This window comes from Tamandua tetradactyla, chromosome 2 (assembly GCF_023851605.1).
Source record: "Tamandua tetradactyla isolate mTamTet1 chromosome 2, mTamTet1.pri, whole genome shotgun sequence".
Classification (NCBI taxonomy): Eukaryota; Metazoa; Chordata; class Mammalia; order Pilosa; family Myrmecophagidae; genus Tamandua; species Tamandua tetradactyla.
In genome coordinates this window covers 128,519,325-128,546,370 of record NC_135328.1, presented here as the reverse complement: position 1 = coordinate 128,546,370, position 27,046 = coordinate 128,519,325, and the positions used below count along the sequence as shown (strand labels likewise).

The 27,046-nt window shown below is 33.5% G+C and overlaps 2 long non-coding RNA genes across 2 annotated transcripts in view; one reads left to right on the top strand and one right to left on the bottom strand.

The window, feature by feature from the left end:
- The window catches only part of LOC143673844 (uncharacterized), a 113,520-nt gene that overhangs the window by 4,963 nt on the left and 81,511 nt on the right, over positions 1 to 27,046 (top strand). The window contains exon 2 of the long non-coding RNA XR_013170698.1: positions 19,206 to 19,309. This is a non-coding gene — a long non-coding RNA (uncharacterized LOC143673844). The remainder of the gene's footprint in view (positions 1 to 19,205; positions 19,310 to 27,046) is intronic.
- The window catches only part of LOC143673843 (uncharacterized), a 141,910-nt gene continuing 140,279 nt past the window's right edge, over positions 25,416 to 27,046 (bottom strand). The window contains exon 5 of the long non-coding RNA XR_013170697.1: positions 25,416 to 25,478. This is a non-coding gene — a long non-coding RNA (uncharacterized LOC143673843). The remainder of the gene's footprint in view (positions 25,479 to 27,046) is intronic.

Genomic DNA, 27,046 nt, shown 5'->3' with positions numbered 1-27,046 from the left:
ATATACCCCAGCTCAGCAACTAAAGATCTAATTTATTGGTTTTGCTTTATTTTGCTTTGTTTTTGTTTTGTAGAAGTATAGAAAAATCATGCAGAAATACAGAACTATCGTATGCTCTCCTCACACACACACACACAGTTTTCCCTATCATTAACATTTTGTATTGGTGTGGCAATGTTAAATTTGTACAGAGTATCTATTTAGGTTGATTTTAAAAGTTTGGAAATGGATGGTAGTGATGGTAGCACATTAATGTGAGTGTGATTAAGCTCTGAAATATGCATGTGAATGTGCTTGAAAGGAGTCTTTTTGGGTCATATATTTTACTAGAATGAAAGTTAGAAGATAAAGCATGGGACTGAGGAACACAGTGACCCTGCTGTGGATGGCGGACTGGGTTCATAACACACGTATAAGAATATTCTTTCAGGAATTATAGCAAATATATAACACTAAAACAAAGTTTTAATAATGAGGTTGTATATGGGGAAAATACACTAATTTAAACAGTGAACTGCAGTTAACAATACTGTTTTAATATTCTTTCAACTGTAACAAAGCTACCACCCTAAAGCAGCATTAACTATAGTGGTATATGGGACTGCTGTACTTTTTATATGACTCTTCTGTATACCTAGAAATTCTTTAAATAAATATTTCATAAATGTTCATGTCTCTGTGAGGATGGTGGGTTTGTGGTAGGCATTGGAGGAAGGACATCTCTGACACCCCAGGCACTTGGGTGGCAGTAGAGACTATGCTACAGTGTCTGCCTCAGCACCTACATGGGCACAGGGATGGAAAGGTAAGGGCCATCAGCTCTGTTCCTGGAGAAGACATGAGACCTGTGCTCATCTGCTCTCTGGTCTCCAGGTAGAGGAACCTCAAAAATCTCATTTCTCTGTAGAATAGCTGACCTAAATGTTTAGGGATCTTTGATTGGCCAAGATCAAACAAACTTTTATTAGTACATGATGCTATCAAGTCATGAAAATATCTCTCCATATATAATGTAATATATACACATATATATATATACATGCTAGTCTTGTATTTGCAGATATGCTGTTATATACTATTCTATAACCGGTTTTCTTTCACAATAGCATGGCATGAACATACTATATAACAATAGTTAATTTTATATCAATATATATCAGTTTAAAACTTCCATCTAGTGTGATATATATACACACATATATATAAATAAAAATATATGAATACAATAACTTTTGTAATGAATATCATATTGCTGGGTATTTAAGTGGTTTCTAATTTTTTATATTCTAAACATCACATCAGTTAACCAATTGTACATCATTTTTGTACATTTTACAGATTGAGGTAATCTAGTTGTGTATAATATTGCCAAACTCCTCCCAGAAACATGGTCCTTCATTGCATTGCATGCTGAGGTGTAGGACAAAGTCCTGTTCTCACATAATTTCCAAAGTGATTTTCAAGTGTATTTTACAGAAGAAATACATGAAATGTCATTTCATCATTTGTTTTTTTAATCAATATTGTTAGATATCTTTCATTTCTTATAATTTGGTTTTGGTGAGTTATATGTTCACACAGCCTTTCCTGATTATTTTTCTGCATGATGTTATATTCTACTCGCTCAAGAGTGTTCTCCAAATAATGTGAATCTTAAATATGTGTAAAATAATACAAAGGTATCTTATCCTACCATCTGGCCAACTCACATCAAATTTTAAGTGTGATTTATATAAATGGTGTTAGAGTGGCCTTTAATGAGCAGCCTTTAAATTTTTTATACAGTGACCAGTACAATATTGAACAGATGAGAGGATAAGTACACCATTTCTTGCTCAGATTTCAAAGAAAATTATTCAACATTTTTTCCATTGTTCCTGATACTTTTCTTTGTATTTGTGTTTGTAGTGTCTCTTCATCAGAAAGAGGAAATGGTCTTCAATTCACACTTTACTGTTTACTTCATGAAAGGTTTTTGGTATTTTTTGAGATGATCATATATTCACTTCTTTAATCCACTAATACAAAATGGAATATTTGATTGATTTTTAAAAATGTAATAAATATTCCAATTTTCCATTACTAGACAAGATACAACTTGGTCACAGTTATTACTATTTATGGATATTGTGTGATTTATTTGCCAATACATTGTTTTTTTACCTATTTCCATTAATTGCCCTGCTTCTCACCTTCTGTTCCTGTATTGTTTGTGTAGAACTTGAGTTCCAAGAAAGGATGGCCTCATATGAATGAAGAAACTTTTTTGAAAATATCTGAGCAATTAGTTGTTATTTTTTCTTAAATACTTGGTAGAATTTTTCAGTGAATCTACTGGTTTGTTAATGATTTTAGATTATAGATTAAATCACTTTATTAAATGAAGTGCTACTTAGATTGCATGTTACAAATCTAAATTATATTAGATTTGTTACAAAACATTTTTATAGTAACTTTAATTTCATCTGTTTTCCATTTTTGGCATAAATTTTTTCATATTATCAACTTATTATATTTTACTATTGGATTCTTCATTCAATTTTGAACTATTTTTGAACTCTGGTAACTACCGCATATTTTTATTTAATTTTTATTATTTATATAAAATATACTCTAATGTAGTTAGATTTATTCCTTGACATATGGACTTGTCTCTTAATTTGTAAATATAAGGGGATTTTCTAGGTATATTTTTATTAATTGTTAGCCTGAAAGATTTTGTGGTCAGAAAGACACCATATCTGATTTCATGGTTTGGGGGCTTATTAGGTTGACTTTTACTGGTCAAGATGTCTATATATTCCTCAGGTGTTCATTTTGAATCAGAGTTCTATTATTTTATATAAATATTTAATAAGCTAAAATATTCTACAACCTTATTTTCTTTTCTATTTTTAATTTTTTGCCTCTTTGATCTGGAGTATTTGAGAGGGCTATATTAAATCACCAAATCTGATTTTTAATCCATCTACTTACACATGTGGGTCTTTAAATGACTGCTCTATTCTTTATAGTAGTTGTAGGTGTGTGCTTACATATAACATACATGCACATAACACTAAAACAAAGTTTTAATAATGAGGTTGTATATGGGGAAAATACACTAATTTAAACAGTGAACTAAAGTTAACAATACTGTTTTAATATTCTTTCAACTGTAACAAAGCTACCACCCTAAAGCAGCATTAACTATAGTGGTATATGGGACTGCTGTACTTTTTATATGACTTTTTATGTTTATATATTAAACATATATATACATATATGCATATGTATATGCATGTTTAATATAAGTACTTCCTCATCCTTTTCCCATATATGGTCACCTTTGGTACCTCACATTCTCCTGGCTATAAATTCTGATATTTTTTGTTATATACATGGCTACCCAAGCTTTCATTTGCTTAACATACATGGGAAATAGTTTCTATTCTTTCTCCTTCATTTGAAGCACTGTTAAGTATATCAATGAGAACTGTGGTAAGTAAAGTAATGGCTCACAAAATAGCCACATACTGATTCCCTAAACCTGAGAATACATTATCTTACATGGAAAAAGGACTTTGAAGATGTGTTTATGTTAAGGATCTTGAGATGGGGTGATTAAACTGGATTATCTGTTTGGAAACAATGTAATTCCGAGTGTTTACTTAAAAATTAAAAGCAGAGGTGGGTGATTGTGAGTCAGAGAAGGAGTTAGTGGAAGCAGAGATGAGAGCGAAGGGTGGCCAATAACCAAAGAATGCAGACAACTTCTAGAAGCTGGAAACAGCAAGGGGACAGATTCTCCCCTAGAGCCTCTAGAAACTAAACACCCATGTCAACACCTTGATTTTCACCCAATGAAATTCATTTTGGAATTCTGACATCCAGAACTAAGATAATTAATGTGTATTATTTTAAGCCATGAAATTTGTGGTAGTTTATTAAAGTAGATATGGAAAACTGATAAGGTCCTTCTTGTAATCCAAACTGAATTTCTCTCTATGACTCAGAATTAGAGAATCTCTACATATTCATTTAAAAAAACTGTAGTTAGTCATCACTGAAAGAAAGATCTTAATGTTAGTACAATAAAAGCCTCTGTTCTACCACATAATCTTCTGGAAGATTGTGCATGTTGAACCTTGTCATAATTAAGTTGTGAGTTGGAAATTAAAATTGAACTAGACTTTGATGAACATAAAAGAAAGATAAGGTAAATGTTTTACTGTCTTTGATGAATATTTAATCTAAAAATTAATGAGTGAAAACCCACAAGCTTCTACTTCTTCTTAGACATTGGCCAATTCTTAATTGTTCATACACTTTTAGAGCATTGTAGAGTCAAAAATTTCCTGTTTCTTAATTCTTCTCCCTAAGACTAACTCAATATTTTTCTAGTGCATTGTCCCTGCTTCTGGTGACATCAGTCTCATAATCTCAGGAAACAGGAAGTTTTGAGAAATCTTGAAAAAGTGTGTTGATACTATTTGTCAGAATTATCAAAATTTTCTGTACAGCCTTGGCAGTACACTAAGACACTTTCCTTAACACTCATCTTTTTTCTTAGTTAATGAACAGCTTTCCAGACCTGGGGCATAAGTACCACAGACCTTTAACCCCTATTCCATCATCATCCATACCTCCCATGCCTCTCCCAAAACCCACAGCTTGCCCCAAATGATAACCTAATGGGAGGTCTTCAGGCCCCCATTCTTGTACCTTTTCACACATATTCTCATTAACCAATCTTTGTCTTTTGTAGGAAAACTACTAACCACCACACAGGGGACACAATAAAGGCACAAGCACACAAGCCCCTCTCGTGCTGCTTCATGTGCTCCCCAATGCTGGTTAAGTCACCTGAGCCAATTGCACTTCCTGTTGACCACTCATAGAACCCCTTTTTTCCTGGGACATGTGCATAATAAACTATCTTTTCTCATGCATTATTATCTCACTCCTCAATGTGTCATATGACCACCAACCAGACCCAAATTTGAAACCCAATTTAACAAGCTCAAATCACCAGTTGATATTCAAATTTTCCTTCCTTCTCTTTTCTCATATTCATTTCCCTGTCCTACCTAGTTTCTTTGTATGGATCACAAAGTTTTGTTTCATCAAACTGAATTTCCTCATAGCTACCACCAATCTCATGTTGGAGCCAGTCCATGATGTAATGTTTAACATGTAAGACAAATGTCACTGTGTCCTGTATCTTTAAGAGCATTTTATAAATACCCCTCCCCAAGGAACTTGCCTTTTGTTTCCATTAATTCAATTTTAGAAATTGACCTACCTCTTCTGAATCCAGGAGGATAGGACTGAACCTTGCAAGTATTTGATAACACCATGCACATAAGCTTCTAATTCCAAGGTCAGGAAGAGACAGCCAGCTTTCTAAACTAGCTAACACGACCTTTTCTTTGTCAAGGAATTAACCCTAAAGTGTACACACTGACCTGTGTTCCTCATACTATCTCCTTGGTGAAGGATGGACTACAAAAACGGTTCTTTCCTGGGCTTTCTTTTTCCATTAAGAACATCAAGAGGAACACCGATTTTCTACCCAAACTTTCCATGGGTTTCCAACTCTACAATGCATTCTGCAATGGTTGATCTCAAGACCATGAGCACCGTGATATGACTGTCTGAAGTGGGCAGAACATCCTAAATATTTCTGCCAAAGACAGACCAAGGAAGTGGCTTTCACTGATGGCATCACTTCAGCATTCTCTGCCTACATTTGAATGCTGCTAGAGCTCTACAAAATGGCAGAAGTACAAGCCCTGAGGAGTATCTGGAGGGGTGAAGTTTTTCTTCCTCAGTGCCATTCCTTGAGCACTTAAGTGGGAAAGAAGAAAGTGAGTTTGCACATGTCCCAAAGGAGAGTATACCTACAATATGCAATCCCTGATATGGTGTGTGAATTATTTGGAGCAGGAAGCTTAGAAATGCATGAAGCAGTCAAAGGCTGGCATTGTTTGCAAGAGTAAAACCATGGTAGCATATGGAAATTCTGTATTCAATATTCTCAAGGTGGTGGAATCTAAATAATCTCTAATAAGCAGACATTATTTATTTATTTTACCCTTTATTTTAAAAACTACTATAAATATAATGACGTGCTTACTAAATTTGGACACTCTATGAGTGCTTTATATACAGCAACTCATTTTGATAGCATGCCAATGAAAGAGTTCCATTATGATGATTTTAAGAAATGTAAAGTTTTTGATGACTAGAAGTCATTTACCCTGCCCAATATCATTCAACTAGCCACAATACAGTCAAGATTTAAATGAGGGCATATGAATAGGAAGTCAAATTGCTCCCTTATCACTTGCTCTATCTAATAATATTGCTATATAATCACATTGATATTATCAGGAGTATAAGTTTAGATACATGATATGTGCATTGCTTCAATTCTATTTCTTCAGTTTCCAGAAATCTCAGTGTGTAGCCTGTTTTTTTGCTCTTTTGACTTAGATAAACTATGGATCTTTTGATCCTTTACTGAAAAGTAAGAGGCAATTTTCCTCTCTATCATATGGTCTGCAAGGATAATTCTCTAGCATTAGGAATGGTCTCATTATTGATATATTTTTGTTGGATCAATTTAGGCATCATAATGATGTCAAAGTGAGCAGTTCTTCTGGGAATTTAGATGAGCAATACCTATATGAAGTGCCTGCATGGCATTTATGGAAATGGTACCAGTGACCAAGAGGATGTATACGTCAAGACATTGGACATTCATGGATAGAATCATAGACTAATCAGCAAATGTGTTCATCATTTATGGTGACACCAGTATATTAACAAGTGTGAGCACTGCAGCAAACTGTTACTTAACCCAGAAGGTATGGATCACTACAACACAATCAGACTATTTTTTATATTGAAATATTTTTTAGATATATTCACATACCATACATCCATCCAACATATCTAATCAATGGCAAACAATGTTATCATATAGTTGTGAATTCATCACCACAATTAATTATAGAACATTTTCATTACTCAAAAAAATTGAACATTAAAAACAATACTCATACCATCCCCCAAACCTTGTGCCCCCATTATTGACCCATAGTATTGTTGTCATACATTTGTTGTTGTTGATGAAAGAATATTATGATATTAATGGTTTGCAGTAGATACATTTTCCCATAAAACTCTATTATTAACTCCTTGCCACAGTATCATGAATGTGTTCTATTTCATGAAAGAACATTTTTATATTTTACACTTAATCAGTCATTTTCCACCACAAGATTGACCGTGTTATATATTCCCGTGTCCAAACATTCGACTTCTCTTCTGGTGACACACATGACTCTAAAGTTCCTCCTTCAACCACATTTACACAATTCAGCTGTTCAACACAGAAAGACATGCTACCATGACCTCTATCCATTTCCAAACATTTAAGTTTTAACTAGTCAAATATTCTGCACATATTAAGCAACCACTTCTCATTCCCTAGCCTCCTCCTATTTCCTGATAATATGCTAGATTTTATGTCTATGAGTTCACACATTATAATTAGTTCACATTGATGAGAATATACGATATTTGACTCTTTGTGTCTGAGTTATCTCACTGAACATAATGTCCTCATGGTTTATCCACAAATATGCATGCATCAGGACCTCATTCCTTCTCATTACTTCAAAATATTTCATCATATGTATATACCAAATTTCAATTTATCCATTAATTGTTTGATGGACATGTGTTGTTTTCATCTTTTGGCAATTGTGAATGATGCTGCTATGAACATAGGTGTGCAAGTGTCTGCCTGCCTCCCTGCTTTCAGATCTATACCAAATAGTAGGATTGATGGAATGTAACAAAAATACATATTCAGCTTTCTGAAGAAGTATCCATTTGTCTTCCACAGTGGCTGTTACGTTTTGCATTCTCAATAGCATTGAATATGCGTTCCAACCTCTTCACATCCCCTCCAACACTTGTAGTATCCATTTATTTAATAACAGCCATTCAATTAGGTGTGAAGTTATATCACATTGCAGTTTTGATTTGCATTTACCTAATAGCTAGTATAGATAAGCATATTTTTATGTGCTTTAAATCCATTTTCATTTCCTCTTTGGAAAAATGCCTATAAATGTTTTCTTGGCAATTTTTAAAATTGGGTTGTTTACCTTTTAATTGTTGTTTAAGATTTCTTTTTATATTCTGGATACCAAACCCTTATCAGATATATTATTTCCAAATTCTTTTTCGCATTGAGTCAGATGCTTTTTCACTCTTTTGTCTTACCTTTATTTCAGTTCAGTGTTGATGCTTTGTGTTTAAGGTCTAAGAAATGACCATCTATAACTGGAACTTGAAGATATTTTCCTCTATTTTCTCCCAGGAGTTTTATGGTACTGGCTCTTATTCGTAGGTCATTGGCCCATTTTGAATTAATTTTTCTATATGGTGTGAGATAAGGGTCTATTTAAATTCTTTTGGTTATGGATAACCAGTTCTCTCAGTACAACGTATTGAAGAGAATGTTCTGTGGCAATTGAGTGGACTTAGGAGCCTTGTAAAAATGAATTGACCAGAGAGCTTCACGGGTAGCTCAGTGGTAGATTTCTTGTCTACCATGTGGGAGACCCAGGAGGGATTTCTGACCCATGCACTTCCCCAACAAAAAAAATTAAAATTTTTTCAACAAATGATTCTGCAATAAAAGAAGAGTCACATGGAAGAAGCATGAAATATGACCTCCACCATACAGCATAAAAATAAATAAATAATTGACTCATAGATTGAAGTGTACATTTCTGAGCTTTTAATTTGTTTCCATTGATCAAAATATCTGCCTTTAATCAGTAACCTTAAAGCATAAAGTTTTAAAGTCAGGAAGCATGACTCCTCCCACTTCATGCTGCTTTTTCAAAATGTTTTTGCCTATTCACAACCCATTATCCTTCCAAACAAATTTGATAATTAGCTTTTCCATTTATGCAGACTGGGCTGTTGAAATTTTGATTGGTATTGCATTGAATCTATAGATACATTTAGTTACAACTGATATCTTAACAACATTTAACCTTCCTGTCCATGAAAGTGGAATGCCTTTCACTTATTTCAGTCTTCTTTGATTAATTTTAGCAATGCTTTCAGTTTTCTGTATACAGGTCCTTTGCATCCTCAGTTACCTTTATTCCTAGATATTTGATTGTTTTAGTTGCTATTATAAATTGAATTTTTTTCTTGACTGCCTCCTTGGATAGCTCATTACTAGTGTATAGAAACATTATGATTTATGTGTGTTGATCTTCTATTCCTGCAACTTGGCTGAACTTTATTAGCTCCGGTAGCTTTGTCATAGTTATTTTGGGACTTTCTAGATTTAAGATCATGTCATCTGTAAACAGTAAAAGTTTTACTTCTTCCTTTCAACATGCATACATCTTATTACTTTTTCTTGCCTAATTGTTCCAGCTAGAGCTTCTAGCCCAATGATGAACAACAGCAGTTACTTGGCATCGCTGTCTTGTTCCCAATCTTTGAGGGAAAGCGTTGAGTCTCTCACCTTTGAGGACAATGTTACTTGTAGGTTTTTCATATATAAAGTTTATCATCCTGAGGAATTTTCCTTCAATTCTTACCTTTTGACCTGTCTTTATAAAGAAAGTATGCTAAATTTTGTTAATTGCCTTTTCTACATCAATCAAGATGAATATGAGATTTTTGCCTTATGGTTATTTAGTGTGGTGTGTGATTTCCTTCTATTGAAACACCTTTGCATACAATGAAGTTGGCACTTCCTATATACTTGGTCATGGTGTATAATTCTTTTAATGTGTTTCTGGATTTGATTTGCAAGTATTTTTGCATATATGTTCATTAGAGAGATTGGTCTGTAGTTTTCTTTACATGCAGTTTGTTTATCAGGCTTTGGTTTTTGGATGAAAATGTCTTCAGAGAATACTTTAGGTTGCGTTACCTCTTATATTTTTTGGAAGAGTTTGAGAGGATTGGTATTAGTTATTCTTGAAATATTTTTTTGTCCTGCATGTGGTTCTCTCCTAGACCATGATTCATGAAATCTTGAGAAGTAGATATTTAATGCTGTTTTGGTATATAATATTCTATATATGGCTGTTAGGTCTTTTTCTTATTGCATTATTTTATTCTCTGCTTTCCTTATAGATCATCTGTTTAGATATTTTATCTATTAAGGAGAGTGGTATTTTGATTTCTCCCTCAATTACTGAGGTGCAGTTTACTTCCTTCAGTTTTTCCAGTTTGCCTCATTGGGTTTTCTTTTCTTTTCCATGGGCAGGCATCAGGAAATGAACTGGGTTTTCTTTGAAATTTTTATTTTAACATACAAACTTCTAGGTTTATATATGCCAGTCATGAGGCATACTGAAATGATATTTCACAAGATGAAATTCACAAAATCTTAAAAGTACTAAATGCTTATAAAGAAAACTAAGAAAGTTTGAAAAGACTTACACTCATAAAGTCATAAAAGAACATTGAGAAAAATTTTACAATTAAAATAAATTGAGGGATAAACCATGTCACTGAATGAAAAGATGCATTATTGTGAAGATGTCAGTATTCTCCAAATTGATCTACTAGTTCAGTGCAATTGCAATGGCAATCACAACTTTTGAGGCACTGAAAACACTATACATTTCATATTTAAATTAGAAAAGAAAAGCAAAGCTAACACAAACTTGAAAACAAAGCATGTAATGTGAACACTTATTCTATCTGCTTCAAGTTTCTTGATGTCATGTTAAATGTGAATTTCAACATAAGGATATACAAAGAAAATAAAAGGAATTAAATGGCAAATCCAGAATCAATCTGGTAACATGTAGACACATGAATGCAGTCATATTGTAGTTCAAAAAGTAAAAAGAAAAAATCTTAAATGAACACAATGGTGAAAAATACTTTCAACTTGGGAAGGCAAAAATTTCTTAAACAAGACAGAGCTTCAATGTTAAATGAAAATTTCAGTGAATTTAACTGTGTTATTTCTTCTATTCATCAATGAAAGGTCAAGCCCAGAATTGGACTAAAATATTTAAAATATATCAAGCCAGAAAGAAATCACATCTAGAATATACAGAGTGCTCCTGTAAAATAACAGTGGCTGTACCATTATACATTCCCAACAGCAGTGAATAACTTGTCACAATTTCTCCACATCCTCTCCAACATTTCTAGTTTCCTGTTTGTTTAATATCAGCCCTTCTGATAGCTGTAAGGTGTTATCTCATTGTACTCTTGATCTGCATTTCCCTTATAGCTAATGAGAATGAGCACCCCTTCATATGCTTTAAGCCTCTGTATTTGCTCTCCAGAGAAATGTCTATTCATATCTTTAGTCCATTTTATAATTGGGTTGTTGGTTCTTTTGTTGTTGAGTTGTATGATTTCTTTATGCATATAGAATATCAAACCTATATCCAATCTGAGATTTCCAAATATTTTCTCCTATTGAGTTACCTATCTTTTCACCATTTTGGCAAAGTCTTTTGAGGTGCAAAAGCATTTGATTTTGAGGAGTTCCCATTTATCTATTTTTTCATTTGTTGCTTGTGTTTTGAGTGTGAAGTTTAGAAAGCTACCTCCTATCACTATTTCTTGAAGGTATTTCCCTCATTTTCTTCCAGTTGTTTTATGTTACTGGTTCTTATTTTTAGGTGTTTGATTCACTTTGAGTAAATTCTTGTATAGTGTGTAAGGTAAGGGTCCTCTTTCATTCTTTTGGCTATTGATATCCAATTCTCCCATGCCCATTTATTGAAAAGACTTAGTTGTCCCTGTTCAGTGGATTTGGGCCCCTTGTTGAAGATCATTTTACCATAGATTTGGTGGTCCATTTCTGTGTTCTCAATTTTATTCCATCGGTTAATACTCCTATCTTTGTGTCAGTACCATGATGTTTTGACCACGGTGGCTTTATAATATGTTTCACTTCATCTTTTTCAGGATGCTTTCAGCTATTCAGGGTCTCTTTCCCTTCCAGATTAATATGGTAACTAGCTTTTCCTAGTTTTCAAAGTAGGGTGTTGGAATTTTGATTGGTACTGCATTGAATGTATAGATCAATTTGAGTAGAATCTGCATCTTAACTACATTTAATCTTCCTATTCATGCACATGGAATGTCTTTCCACCTATTTAGATCCTCTTTGATTTCTTTCAACATTGTTATGTAGTTCTCTGTGTACAAGTCCTTTACATCCTTAGTTAAGTTCATTCCCAGATACTTTGCTACTTTGAATGGATTTTAGTTGCTACTTTGAATGGATTTTTTTCCTTAATTGATTCCTCAGTTATGTCATTGCTTTGGCATAGAAACAATACTTGTTTTTTCACATTAATTTTATAACCTGCTACCTTGCTGAATTCATTTATTAGTTCCAGTAACTCTGCAGTGGATTTCTCAGTATTTTCCAAGTATAGTATTATATCATCTGCAAATAATGAATGTTTTACATCTTCCTTTCCAATTTGTACATTTTTATTTCTTTTTCCAGTCTGATTGCTCTTGCCAGAACTTCTATGCAAGCTCAATGTTGAATAGTTCAATGTTGAATAATAGTGGTGACATCGGGCATCCTTGTCTCATTCCCAATCTCAGGGGGAATATTTTCTGCCTCTCATCATTGAGTGTTATGCTGGTTTTTCATATATACCTTTTATCATGTTGAGGGAGTTGCCTTGGATTCCTAAATTTTGAAATATTTTTGTCAGAAAAGGATGTTGAATTTTGTTGAATGCTTTTTCAGCATCAATTGATATGATCATATGATTTTTCTCTTTCAATTTGTTAATGTGCTATATCACATTAGCTGATTTTCTTGTGTTGAAACATCCTTGCGTTCCTGGCATAAACCCAAATTTGTTATGTTGTATAATAATTTTACTATGTTATTGGATTCAATTTTCTACATTTTGTTAGAATTTTTGCATCTTTGTTCACTAGGGAAGTTGGTCAGTAGTTTTCCTTTCTTGTAGCATCTTTATGAAGTTTTGGTATTAAAGTGATGTTAGTTTCATAAAATGATTTAGATAGTGTTCCTTTTCCCTCAATTTTTTTGAAAAGTTTGAGCAAGATTGATGGTAGTTCTTTATGTAATGTTTGATAAAATTCCCCTGTGAAGCCATTTGGCCCTGGGTTTACATTGTAGGAAGATTTTTGAGGACTATTTGAATCTATTTACTTGTGGTTGGTCTGTTGAGATATTCTATTTCTTCTTGAGTCAGTTTAGTTAGTTACTTTGTTTTCCAGGAATTTGTCCATTTCATCTAAGTTGTCTAGCTTCTTGGTATATGGTTCTTCATAGTATCTTCTTATGATTTATTTTATTGCTTCAGGGTCTGTGGTAATGACCGCCTATCATTTCTGATTTTGCTTATTTGCATCTTTTCTCTTTTTTTCTTTGTCAGCCTTGCTAGCGGCCTATCGATATTATTTATTTTCTAGAAGAATCAACTTTTTGTTTTATTATTCTATTGTTCTTTTGCTCTCTGTTTCATTTGTCTGTTTTAATCTTTATTATTTCTTTTCTCCTATTTGCTTTGGAGTTAGCTTGCTGTTCTTTCTTAAGTTCCTCCATGTGAGCAATTAAGTCCTCAATTACTGCTCTTTCTTCATTTTAAATATAGTCATTTTATGGGAAAAAATTTCCTTCTCAGCACAGCCTTGCCATATTCCAATATGTTCTGATATGTTGTATTCTTGTTTTCCTTCATCTCCAGATAGCTAATGATTTCTCTAGCAATTTCTTCTTTATTCCACTCATTATTTAAGAGTGTGTTACTTAATCCCCATATATTTGTGGAATTTATTTGTTCTTTTTTGGTTATTGATTTCCAGCTTCACTCCATTGTGGACAGAGAAAATTCTTTGAATAATTTCAATGTTTTAAAATTTATAAAGATCTGCTTTGTGCCCCAGTATATGATCTATCCTGGAGAATGTTCCATGAGCACTAGAGAAGGATGTATATCCTTTGTTTTGGGGTGCAATGGCCTAATTTCTGTTAGGTCTATTTCTTTTATCAAATTAGAGTTCTCTATTTCCTTGTTGATCCCCTGTCTGATCGTTCTGTCTACAGAGGAGAGTGGTGTATTGCTGTCTTCTACTATTATTGTTGGTATGTCTATCACACCCTTCAGTTTTGACAATGTCACTCATGTACTTTAGGGCTCCTTGATTGGAAATATAGACATGTATGATTGTGATTTCTTCTTGGCAAATTGTCTCTTTTATTAATATATAGTGTCCTTCTTTGTCTCTTATGATGTCTTTATATTTAAAGTCTATTTTGCCTGAAATTAAAATAGCTACTTCTGCTTTCTTTTGTTTACAGTTTGCATGAAACATCTTTTTCAATCCTTTCACTTTCAATCTATTTGCATTCTTGTGTATAATATGAGTCTCTTGTAAGCAGCATATACATGGGTTATACTTCTTAATCCATTCTGCTAATCTGTAACTTTATATTAATAAATTTAATCTATTAACAAAGTTATGACTATAAAGGAATTTTTTGAATACACCATCTTATCATTTGGGTTTTGTCAGATCTATATGTTTTTTTCCTCTTTCTCTTTTAACCTTCAGGTACTGTTCAATTCTGTGCCATCCTCTAGACCACCCTCTTCTGTCTTTTATTTCAGATAGAAGAACTCCTTTTAGTATTTCTTGTAGAGCTGGTCTCTTGTCTCTTGTGGATGTATTCTCTCAGCCTTTGTCTGTAAAAATTTTAACCTCTTCTTCAGTTTTGAAAGACAATTTGGTTGTGTAAAACATTATTGGCTGGAAGCCTTTTTCTTTCATGATCTTAAATATGTCATATCACTTCCTTCTTGCCTCCATAGTGCAAGTTAAATAAAGTGAACTCAGTCTTATGTGGTTTCCCTACATGTAGTAGATTATTTTACTCTTACTACTTTCAGGGTTTTCTGCGTCTCTTCAACATTTGACAGACTGATTAATATGTGTCTTGGGTAAGGCTATTTGGATTTATTCTATTTGGAGTTCATTGAGCTTCATTAATTTGCATATTTATGTATTTCATATAGGTTTGGAAGTTTTCCTCCATATATCCTCCACTAAACTTCATAGCCCTTTAAGTATAAGATATGATTCTTACATTTGTGTGCTTTATTTTGTCCATCATTTCCCTGAGACCTAATTCAAACGTCTCCATCTTTGTCCTCATTTGCTCTTTTGTATGTTCAAAATCAGTTGTGCTGTCCATTAGTTCTTTTATTCTTTTTTCTGCCTCTTCACATCTGCTGCTGTGTGTCTCTAGTATATTTTTTATTTGGTCTATAACATCTTTAATCACTGTGATGTCTGTTATTTTTCTATTCTTTCAAATTCCTCTTTATGCTCTTCTAGTGTCTTCTTAATATCCTTTATGTCATTAGCCATCCAACTGATTTTATTTATTAAAAACATGTGAACATCTTCAATCAGTTTTTCCAGAGCCAGTGTCTCTTCCAGTGTTTTACTTTGGTTATTAGACTACATTTATCTGTCTGCATCTTCATATGGTTAGGGATCTTCTGTTGGCCTCATGATATGTAAATATCTTGATAGGGTTACTCTGGATGTTGATTTTCTTCAGTAGCTTAAAGCTATGTATTTGTGAGGCAGATATAGAGCAGGATGTGGGGCATGGGGAGGGGCACAGCTCTCCAGTGATGGGGCGCAGTGCAGGTATATGCATGGGTCCAGGACGCCTCACTTTTGCTTTCTTGTCCTCATTCTCTGTTCATGCACTCCTCATGGCTCCAGGCCTCCATCTGGAAATGGATGCACTAGGCTGTTTGCCCTAGCTGGCCAGTCTTCAGTTCTCTGTGTCTCAAGTCTTCTTTTTCATCCAGGGCCTCTCTATGTGGTGTAGAAGATCTTCTCAGGTCACTTACATCATGAAATCGCTCTCCTGATCTTTTTTCTGTCCCTCTCTAGCTGTTCTTTGGAGTAGGGGTGATGTCAACCTATCCTATTCCATCATCTTCACAGAAGTCTCATGTCACTGTGTTTTAAAACTGGAAAATAACAAGTGTTGAAGACGATGCAGAGCAATTGGAAATCTAGCACATTGCTGTAGAGAATGTAAAATATTTACTACAGCCACTGTGGAATGCAGAATAGCAATTACTTAAAATGTTAAATATAGCATTACCATCTGGCATAACTATTCTTATCCTAAGCATATATCCAAATAAAATAAAAGAGTTTCTCAAAGAGATAATTTTGCACAATGTTATTAGCAACATTATTGCCAAGAGCCAACAGGTGGAAATAACACATGTCCATCAACAAATGAATGAATAGACAAAATATGGTACATATATAGAACAGAATATTATTCAGCCACAATTGAAAATCAATTTCTGAAATGTGCTGCTAGATGGAAGTACCTTTTAAGCAGTATGCTCACTGAAATAAGGAAGATGCAAAAGTGCAAATATTGCATAATGTCAATTATAGGAGATTTTGAGAAATAGCAAATATCCAGAGACAGAAAATTGAGGGAATTGAGGCAGATATAAAGGGAAATTTATATTTGTAGGACATGATGAGTTTGTAAAAAGAAAGTAACAAAAATTTATATTTAAAAAGTAAATGAATTACAACTACATCCAGTGGTATGGATGAAGTCACAAACACAATGTTGAGTAAAAGTACTCAAGCAGAATTAATTTAAAGGTTAGAAATAAGAAAGGTAGTTTATTGGAGATGTTCTAGGGTAATGAATTGAAAGTTTAGGAAAGGGGTTACTGAGGCACTGGGTATGCTCTATTCCTTGGACTGTGTAGTGTTACATATGTATTCACTCCCTCATAATTTATTGATCAGTGCACTTATGATTTGTGCCCTTTTATCAGTATTTTTATACATCAATAATTATTTAAAAGGAAAGAAAGTTCTACAGTAAGTGATAAATTAAATTGTTGTCAAACTGAAGGTCAAAATGTCTAATAGGAGGTTAAATGTTTAAAAGAATATATGGGGAATGAAAACCAAGCATATTGAAATGCATATTTAATTCAAGCTGGACAAAATTTGGCTAAACTTGTCCGATGTGATTCATTTGAGGTCCTGCGAATATGAGAAAATTATTGGGCAATTAAAGTTTGCATTTATCACCAGATATGGATCAGTGTGTGAAGTGTCCTAATCATCAGTGTACAAAAAATGAGAAAACTCACTGTCTCCAAAATGCTGTAACTTTCCTGGTTTATGAAGATCTTATGGGGGTGGCTCTGGTCTGTATAGCTATTTACTACTGTTTCCTCACTGCTATTGTTCTTGGTGTCTTTGTGGAGCACCAAGACATGACCACAGTCAAGTCCAACTAGTACTCTCAGCTATGTCCTGCTCACCTCACTGCTGTTTCCTCTGCTCCATCCTCTTCATTACTTGATTCATTCCACAGGACTCTCATTTTTTTCACATCACCATTTTGTGATACCTGGATTCAATACATTTCTCCAGAGAGCTAACCCTACCATTTATTCTGAGTACTTTTACTTCAATAAATTTTGGCTCATATATTTTGATTGCTTGGATACTAAATCTGGCTATATAATACAGGAGAACTGCCCACCCCATGCCTCATTAAATTGATTGTCTTGGTGGGAGTTTGACAAAGTCATAACTGAAGGAAGTTAAATGTTTATAATGCAGTTTATGCTGTGGCTCAGATACTTAATGAAATGCAGTCATTGGTAAATGGATATGGGCTGGGTTTTGACCCATGGTGAGTAATGTCTCTTCCATTTGTAAGCCCACATATTTCTGGAAGTGTCATAAATGTGGCATTCTTGGGGTTCCATTTATAATCAAGCCAAGTAGCTTAGAGTTCTTTCTCCAAAACCACATGAGTTTTTGTACTTGTTTCAGGCAAATCTAGTCTTAGGTAGAAAGGTCATCAAAACAAGATGCTTGTACCTGGGAGAAATTGAGTTATGATTAAAGGTCAATGCTTTGTGTTATTACAGACCTCAACATCATGCCCACATAATGTTTTCAATAGGAAATATCTTGACTTCTTCTATGAAGCTCTTAAATGACATAAGAGAGATATGTACTTGTTAAAGTGACTATAAAAGCTAGATACTGAAGTGAATACTTTGAATAAAGTATCTCACTTAATTCTGCAACCATTTCAGGTACTGACAAACTTTGTTTTGCAAGATGATGCTCTTGGGGGATTGAGATTAGTGTGCTTAGATTTGCTTCTTCCCTTATGATTTGTCTGCACTTCATACCCTCAAATTGTTTAGATCCCTTTGTCTTTGGAATTTTCTCCTGGATATGACTGATATTTTATAAGTGCTATGATATTTTAGTCTTTCATATGCTTTCATTTGTTTTCACCTCATTGGATGCTAATAAGAAATTTGTGTTGTAAAGAAGGGATTAGAGGATGAGGAGTTCTTCCTTATTTGGGTTTTCATCCATCCTTAATACTGGGAACACTTTTTCACAGAATAATACACTTCTTTTAGATGCACTCATTTCTGGGGAATATCCAATTTAACAATCCTGTTGTGGAACCAGTGAGTTCAGATCAGAAAAGGAAAATTGGATGCTGCTTATGACATCTTCACCTTTTGAATATTCTGAAGGTTTGGGATTCAAACTGAAAGTAAGATAATTTGCCTCATATGAACCATGTAATCAACAATGGTCTATATTTGAGGATTTGATAGAGTAGGCAAGATGATTTTCAGTGGTGTATAGGATTAAATCACCATGCTTTGAATTACACATAAATAACTAAAATCTCACCATGAGTGTTTTATGCCTCCCAACAGCTCAGTAAATGGCCACATTTTGTACTTATTTCAGGCAAATCTAATCTTGGGTAGAAAGGTCATCAAAACAAGATGCTTGTATCTGGGAGAAATTGAGTTATGAATAAAGGTCAATGCATTTAACAACTCACTTTTAAACCTTAACTATTTTCTTACCCACTGTCCAATTAAGAGAAAAAGAACACATTTCTTCAAATATGTATTGCTAAATTAGTATATATTTCACATCACACAATAAACTTAAGATCCTATCAATTAAGTTGATTTAGATATATAAAATTTAAATTTGGTAATGGTCCAATACCCCAAACAGTCTAATTTTTAGAATTTCTGTTAAAGTCACAGCTATTAACACATACCTGATTTTCCTTTATGCAGTAAGAAGTCTATTCCTGGATTCAGGAAAACTTTTCAGGAGAGGAAACCTGTCTATTGCTTTCTTTGCACACCCTGCCCAGAGGAGGAGATATTCAATGAGACAGGTAAGTGTATGCTCACAGAGAAAGCCTCAACCTATCTTTTATAACTCCCACTCACAGAATGTATTGGCAAGCATCTGGAGTATAACTGCAGAGTGAAAACTCTTCTTCATTCAGTATGTTAATATTTGTAATTAATAAAATTTCCCATTGAAATTATACTCTTTTGCTGCACTGAATTAGCTTCTTTCACTTATTGCTTTAGATTATTGCAGGCAAATCATCTCCAGAAAACTTTTTTATACTGCAGTACAGTGATATAAATCCCTAACACACAACATCATAAGTACCTGATTTTCATCTTGCATGAAAAGGTATTTAAAATAAATTAAAGGCATATGTCCTAACCATCTTCAATTTCCCCATGCTTAACACTGCTCTTGACACAGAAAAATACTCAGGAAAATTGTTATTGTTTATGAAGTGAGGATTTCTATGGCGTACAAGATGATGATGATATAGCATGCTCTCAGTGGGTAGGTTTTAGTTTCTTTGCTCCTCTAGTTTACAGCTAAGTAAGGGAGACAAAACACAGAGACTTTTCATGTTCATTCTTAAAGGCTGCAATAAAAGGACCTAAGGAAGAGCATGTACATTGTAAGGATGGGGCTCATGTAATTCTTCATAGAGGCAGTGACATTAGTATTATGTAATATAAATGAAGGGTGAATAAATTTTGACAGAGTTATGAGAAATAGCAAAAAGACTCAAATCACCACTGTGCACAATATTCAGAGATTCAGAGAAAAGAAAAACAAGGTTCAATGTCACAAGATCACAGAAAATGTCATAGATGGGGTCTGGGTCATAATGTAGGAAAGGAGTATAAAATCAATACTTAGGATTTTATTCATACCTTTAAATATCTTGAAATTATTTGTATACATTTTATTATAAAGAATGGGAATTTTCTATTTTTTAATAATTAATATGCAGGTTATTTTCACATAACTTTACTGCCACTTTGTATTTTTAAATGAGTTAACATTGATGATATAACCTGCCATTTATTCAATTTGTAAAAATGATTCATGTACACATTGTGCCCAATGTCTAAGGTAAGTTAAGGGTATATTTTCCATGTGCACACGTAAAGAACACTGTACCAACCAACTTCCATTTTGAAATGTTTGGTGATTAAGAAATAAAATTGTAAACAGTCCATAGTTTAATGTAGATAATTTAATAGGAATAATGAAATGCTCTGAAATAGAAAATGCTACATGTGAATTCATATGGGATTGAACTAAAGCTGATGCTAGAGAAAACCATAGAACCCTAAGGTATATATATATTTGTTTATTATTCACAATGTATATTTAAAATTTAAAAAGCTGAAGTTCCTACAGCCTAGAGCCTTTCCAAGCAGGGGCTCCAGAGCTAGCAGCATACTATTCATACAATGGGCAAATTTCAGCAAGAGTCTCATCTCTACTTTAGTTATGTTCTCCCACCTTTGAGGCTGAGAAACCCAAACACACCTGTTTTGAACCTGGCAAGCTGCAGTGGGTCTGCAAGAGATAGAAAGCCACTTGGGAAATGAAAAGGACTTGTAACAGTCCTGACCCAACTATTATCTGGAAATGGCAATCCTTTGGGTGCCATAACCTTGAGCTTTTCCTTGCAGAAGACCAGGGCATTCATGGCTCCACTATTTTCACAAACAGAGAAGCTGTGGTATCCATCCATTATGGCCCCCAGTGCCCATCAACCACCCCCAAGGCCACAGCTTCATGTATGGCTGGGCAGGCTGCTAACATCTAGGAGTGGTGAGAGTTTGAGGAGAGGTTACCAAAATCTGTCATCTGCTGGGAAGTCTGGGAAAATATATTTGATCATCCTCTCTCTAAGACACTTTGGAATGGGTAAGCCCACCTTGAGTGAGACAACGGTCCTGGTTTGTCTGGGAAATATTGAGAAACCAAACATGAAAGGAGACCTTCAACAAAAACACAATCAACAACAAAATCTCAGAAAGGGAAACCAACTTTCAAATTAATTTGATCAAGATAATAATGTCCCCAGAGAGCAGAAAAATAGAAAGAATGAATAAAACCAAAAGTCAGTTTTCTGAGATCAATAAACCCTTAGGTAAACTGACAGAGAAATAGAGTAGATGTAAATAAATAAAATCAGAAATGAGTGGATGTGCAATACTACAGAACATAAAGGATAACAAAAATTCATTACAGAATAAAATGAATAACTGTATGAAACAAACTAGGCAACTTAGGTGCAGTGGATAACCTTCATAGAATGGAGAAGAAATAGAAGATGTCAACAAACCAATCACTCATAAAGAGATAAATCATTCTTCAAAACCTCCAAAGAAAATTGCAGCACCAAGTAGGTTCAAATAAGAATGTTACCAAGTGTTCCAAGAAAAATTGACACTGTTTCTCCTCAAACTCTTCCAAAAAGATGATGATGGAACACTATCTAACTTATTCTATGAAGTAAAAATCATCCTAATATCAAAGTGTGGTAAACATTCTACAAAGAAAGAAAATTACAGACCAATGTCTCTAATGAACATAGATAAAAAAATCCTCAATAAATTACTTTCAAATCAAATATATCATTACATTGAAAGAATAATACACTGTGACCAAGTGGGTTTATCCCAGTTATGCAAAAGTGGTTTAACACAAGAAAATCATTTAACGTAATAGATGCATTAATGAATTAAAAGGGAAAAGAACATTTGATTTATGCTGAAAAGGGTTTCAACAAAACTCATTATCCTCTTTTGAAAAAAATACTTCAAATGGTTGTGTAAAAGGAAAATTTCTCATCCTGACAATGAGTATATGTGAAAAGTACACAGCTAACATTATAATCAATAGTATGAGACAGAAAGCTTTCCCTTTAAGATTGGGAACAAGTAAAGATGCCCATACTCACCACTATTATTCTTCACTGGGCTGGAATTTTTAGCTAAAGAAGTTAGGCAAGAAAAAGAATTAAAAGCCATCCAAAATGGAAAGGATGAAATAAAACTTTCATTATCTGTAGATAACAGGATGCTGTATTTGAAAGTCCTGAAAAATCTACAGTAAAAATTTTTGAACTATTAAAGGAGTTCAGCAAAGTAGAGGGATCCAATATATACAATAAAACATGTACATCCATCCAATGTATAAAATAAAAAATCAGTAAGGTTTCTAAACATCATGTATTGCACTATCTGATGAGGTAATCAAGAAAAACAATTCCAATCATAACAGCAATTAAAAAAATCAAATTTCAGGTGTTGCAATGGTGGCCTAGTGGCAGAGCTCTTACCTGCCATGCCAGAGACCCAGGTTTGATTCCTGGAGCCTGCACATGCCAAAAACAAGAAATCAAATATCTAAGGATAAACTTAAGGATGCAAAAGGCCTGATACACAGAGAACCACAGAACATCGCTAAAAGAAATAAAAGAAGATCTAAATAAATAGACAGTCTATGTTCCTGGGCTGTAGGGCTAAATATCCTTATGATGTCAATTCTACTCAAATTGATCAAAATATTCAATACAATAATAATGAAAATTCCAACAACTTGCTTTGCATAAATGAAAAGGTTTGTTATGAAATTTATTCAGAAGGGAAAGGGACTTCAAATAGCCAAAAACACCTTCATAAAGAAGAATGAAGTTAGATGACTCATGCTTCATGGATTTAAAGGGGATTATAAACCCACAGTGGTCAAAACATCATGTCACTAGCATAAAGATAGGCATGTTGATCAAAGGAATCAAACTGAGGTTTCAATAAAAGACCCTCATATATTTAGTCAATTGATTTTTGTCAAGGCTCCCAAATCCATTCAAATGGAACATTACAGTGTCTTCAAAAAATTGCATAAGGAGAAATGGATATCCATATCCAAGGAAATGAAAGAGAACTCCTATTTTACACCCTATACAAAAATAGCTCAAAATGGATCAGAGACCAAAATATAAAAATTAGTTACATAAAACTGTTAGAAGATGATATAAGGAAACTTCTTCAAGACCTACTGTAGGAGTTAGCTTCTTAGATATTATACCCAAAGCACAAACAATGAAACAAAAATAAATATGTGGGACCTCTTCAAAATTCAATTTTTCAGTGCATCAAAAGCCTTTGTCCAAAGAGGGAAAAGACAGCTAACAAAATGGGAGAAAGTATTTGGAAACCACATATGTACTAAGGGTTTGATATACAGAATATAAATAAAGAAAACCTACACTCAACAATAAAAAGACACACAAACTACCCCCCAAAATGGACAAGATATATAAACAGACTTTTTTCAAAAAAGGAAACAGAAAAGGCATAAAAGCATATAAAAAGATGCTCATCTTCACTACCTAATGAGATATTTTGCAACCCCTAGTATGGCCACTATTAAACACACAGGAAACTGCACTGTTGAGGAGGATGTGAAGAAACTGGATCTCTACTGAGGTCAACCATAGGGAGAAAAAACAGCAGTAATATATTTTGGGTTTTATTTTATATTTTCATCTTTTATTTTTCTTTTTGGAGTAATGGTAATAGTTTAAAATTGATAGGGGTGATGAATGCACAAATATGCAATGATACTGTTAAACTTATTGTCAATATAGCTGAAAATTTCAATGAATTTCACAAGTTCCCAGAAAAATAAACATTGCCAAACTGTCCCAAGAATATTGGAAAAATCTGAAAATTTTCATATCTACTAAGGATACTGAATCCCTAGTTGAAAACATTCTTTTAAATTTTTATTGTGACCAGTGGCTTCACTGCTTTATTACAACAAACTTTCAAGAGAGAAATAATACTCATTTACTCAAACTCAGCCAGAGAAAAGGAAAAAGTGGAAAATTTTCCCAATGCATATTATAAGAAGAACTTGACATTGGTAACAAAATATGTAAGGTCATTAGAGGAAGGAAATTTATAGCCCACTTATTTTTGGAATATAAACTCACATATCCTAAAAACAAATACATTCTAAATCAAGCTATATTATATAAAGAGGATAGGCCATGGCAATATTTGTTCTATCTTATGTATTTCCAGTGCCTGATCCCACAGAAAAGGAATAGTAATCATCACAATAATTGTTGGTAAATATTTAATAAAATGAAACACACTTTCATGATTATAAAACAAACAATACCTATTAAATTAGGAATAAGAAGGAACCATCTTAATCCCATTAGTGATACTTACTGAAAACTAGAGCAAACTTCAAACATTTTGGTGCAGTATTGAAAGTATTTCTGGGTTGAGTGATCAAGAGTGAGACAAAAATGCTCAACACCAAATCTACCAAACATAACATTGTATGTCCTGCCCAATGCAATATTGGTAGGTAAATAATAGAAAAGAATAATTATTGGAATAATCATTTTATGAAATGATGGGGGTGGTAGAAGTAGCAAGCATGTAGCTCTCAGATTAAGTCATTTTTAGGTAACATCTTAATCTAATTTTTATACTCCTCTCTCCTCTAAGAAAAATTTAAGTGAATACATTTACTTAGTAAAAGCACTAACATGTTCCTGAGATTTTGCAAAGATTAAGTTAGCTAAACTGAAAATGTCTTTAAATCCAAATAATTCCAATTTATATTGAAAGTCGGAGAATGAAGTGGACTTATTTTGCGGGGTGGGGCATGTTTTACTCATGTATGAATGAGATTTGAGACTTCCAACCACTCTGAATAGTGTACAATAAAATCAATTTTTAAAGTTTGAGGGCACATTTGAGAATAATTATAAAATACTCTTGCTGTTTTCTGAATTCTCTAATTCATCAGAGTTGATTAGGAGTAGCCTTTTAAGCATTACTTTCAAATATTTTCTTAATGCCCATAAGAAAACTTACATTTGGGAAATATATTAAGTCATTTGTAAATTTATAAAGCAGTAAATTTGAAGGCAATTACCAAGTTTGGAGGAAAAGAAATGGAGGGAGAGACCCAGCATGAACTCATATTCAGAATTTTAATAAATTTTCAGTAAGTATAATATTTATTTTGGAGTAAAAGTAAAGATAATACCAGTTCTCCACAAAAAGACAATGATGACTTTATTGGGGTCTTCTACCCATATACTTCCATGAAGCAGCATTTTTGGCTTTTGGAGTAATATTTGCAACCCCAAGAAGTGAATTTGTGTCTGGTGGTCCTATGAATTGCCGTCATACTGTTATCTTTAAAGAGGAAAACATCGGTACGTGAGAGAAACAATGACTTTGGTTATCTTAAAATTTAAGTGACTTTAAAATTATTTCATATAGATGAACATACTACTATGCAATGATATTGTGATCCATTGATTGTACACCATGTATGGAATGTTTGTATGTTAAGAATGTTCGTGTTTGTATGTTGTTTTGGCTTGCCAATTAAGAAAATAAAAATTAAATTAAAAACATAAAAGATTCCAATGAAAATGAAAAAAAATGATTCCACATAAAATTTGTGTAGATTTCATGATGTAATAAATGAATGAAATGGGATGTAAATAAAATGTTTTTATCTCTAAAAAAATAAAATAAATAAAAATTAAGGTACTAACATGGAAGATGAGTTCAGATTTTTAGTCACTCTCATTTTGAGTCCCCTTTAACCTGATCAAATTTATATTCACTAATACTATTGCACCTTAATTTACTCAACTATGAAATGATGTTATGAATTTAACTCTCATTCTCTAAAGGAAATGTTTCCTTTGCAAATGGCTTGATGCATGATAGATATCAATATTTCTGTTCACTTAATTTTTGAATGTGTAAAAATCATGGTCTTACATGTTCATTTCACTTGGCATGGATAGGTTCATTCATTCAGTATGTATGCCTTAGTATCCTTAAAGTTTGGGTTCTGTGAAGGTATAAAAGTGAAGACAGTAGAACCTGAATATATCCTTATATGTCTAGTTGCAAAGCTAAACTTGAGAGCAGTTGTTCTGCCAGGTGAAATTCAGGATGCATGAGAGAATAGATGGATATTACTAATCCAATCTTGACAGCAACTAAGTAAGTAGCTTCCATGATAGGTGATAGGAAAATTAGAAAAGATACCAAGAGGAAATCAGGAGTTGATTAGACAGTTGGGATTCTGGACTATGCAGGGGAAGTGGACAGAGACAGAAAAGAATATTACAAGCACAAGGGAATCCTGAGCAATGTCTCTGAGCAACGTCTGAGCTTGGCAGGGGCGCTAATGGAGGCAGTGTGTGCACCCTAATGGGAGGGATATGCGAGAAAGTTAGGCAGGGGCCAGACATGCAGATTTCCTAGTTCATTTTAAGCATATAAACTTTATTCTAAGAACAAGGGAAATATTTACATGATTGACATCAGGAGAAGTGGAATTTGTTCATTGAAAATGATCTCATTTGCTGCACTTAGATTTTCATAGTACTTAGGCTTATGTAAAGAGTTATATATAAAATCTTCCTTGAAATATATGTTTACCTCTATTAAAAGTATATTGAAATAATCAAATACTAAACATTATATTAATAGCAGCATCATAAGTATCATACATTCATCTAGACTTTAATAGACACATCCAGAGATTGAGCAGAAATGGCTGCATCTGCTTATTCTATATCCTTATTGCAGGTTCAGATGGTAAGAAATCAGAATAAAAAGATAGACCTGAACAAGAAGCAAGTCCTTTGAAATGCACTGCAAAAGGAAACGAATAGATATTGAGAACAAGCAAAGTATAAAATCATGTAAGAATGTTAGTGTTTGCAAAATGTGAGAAG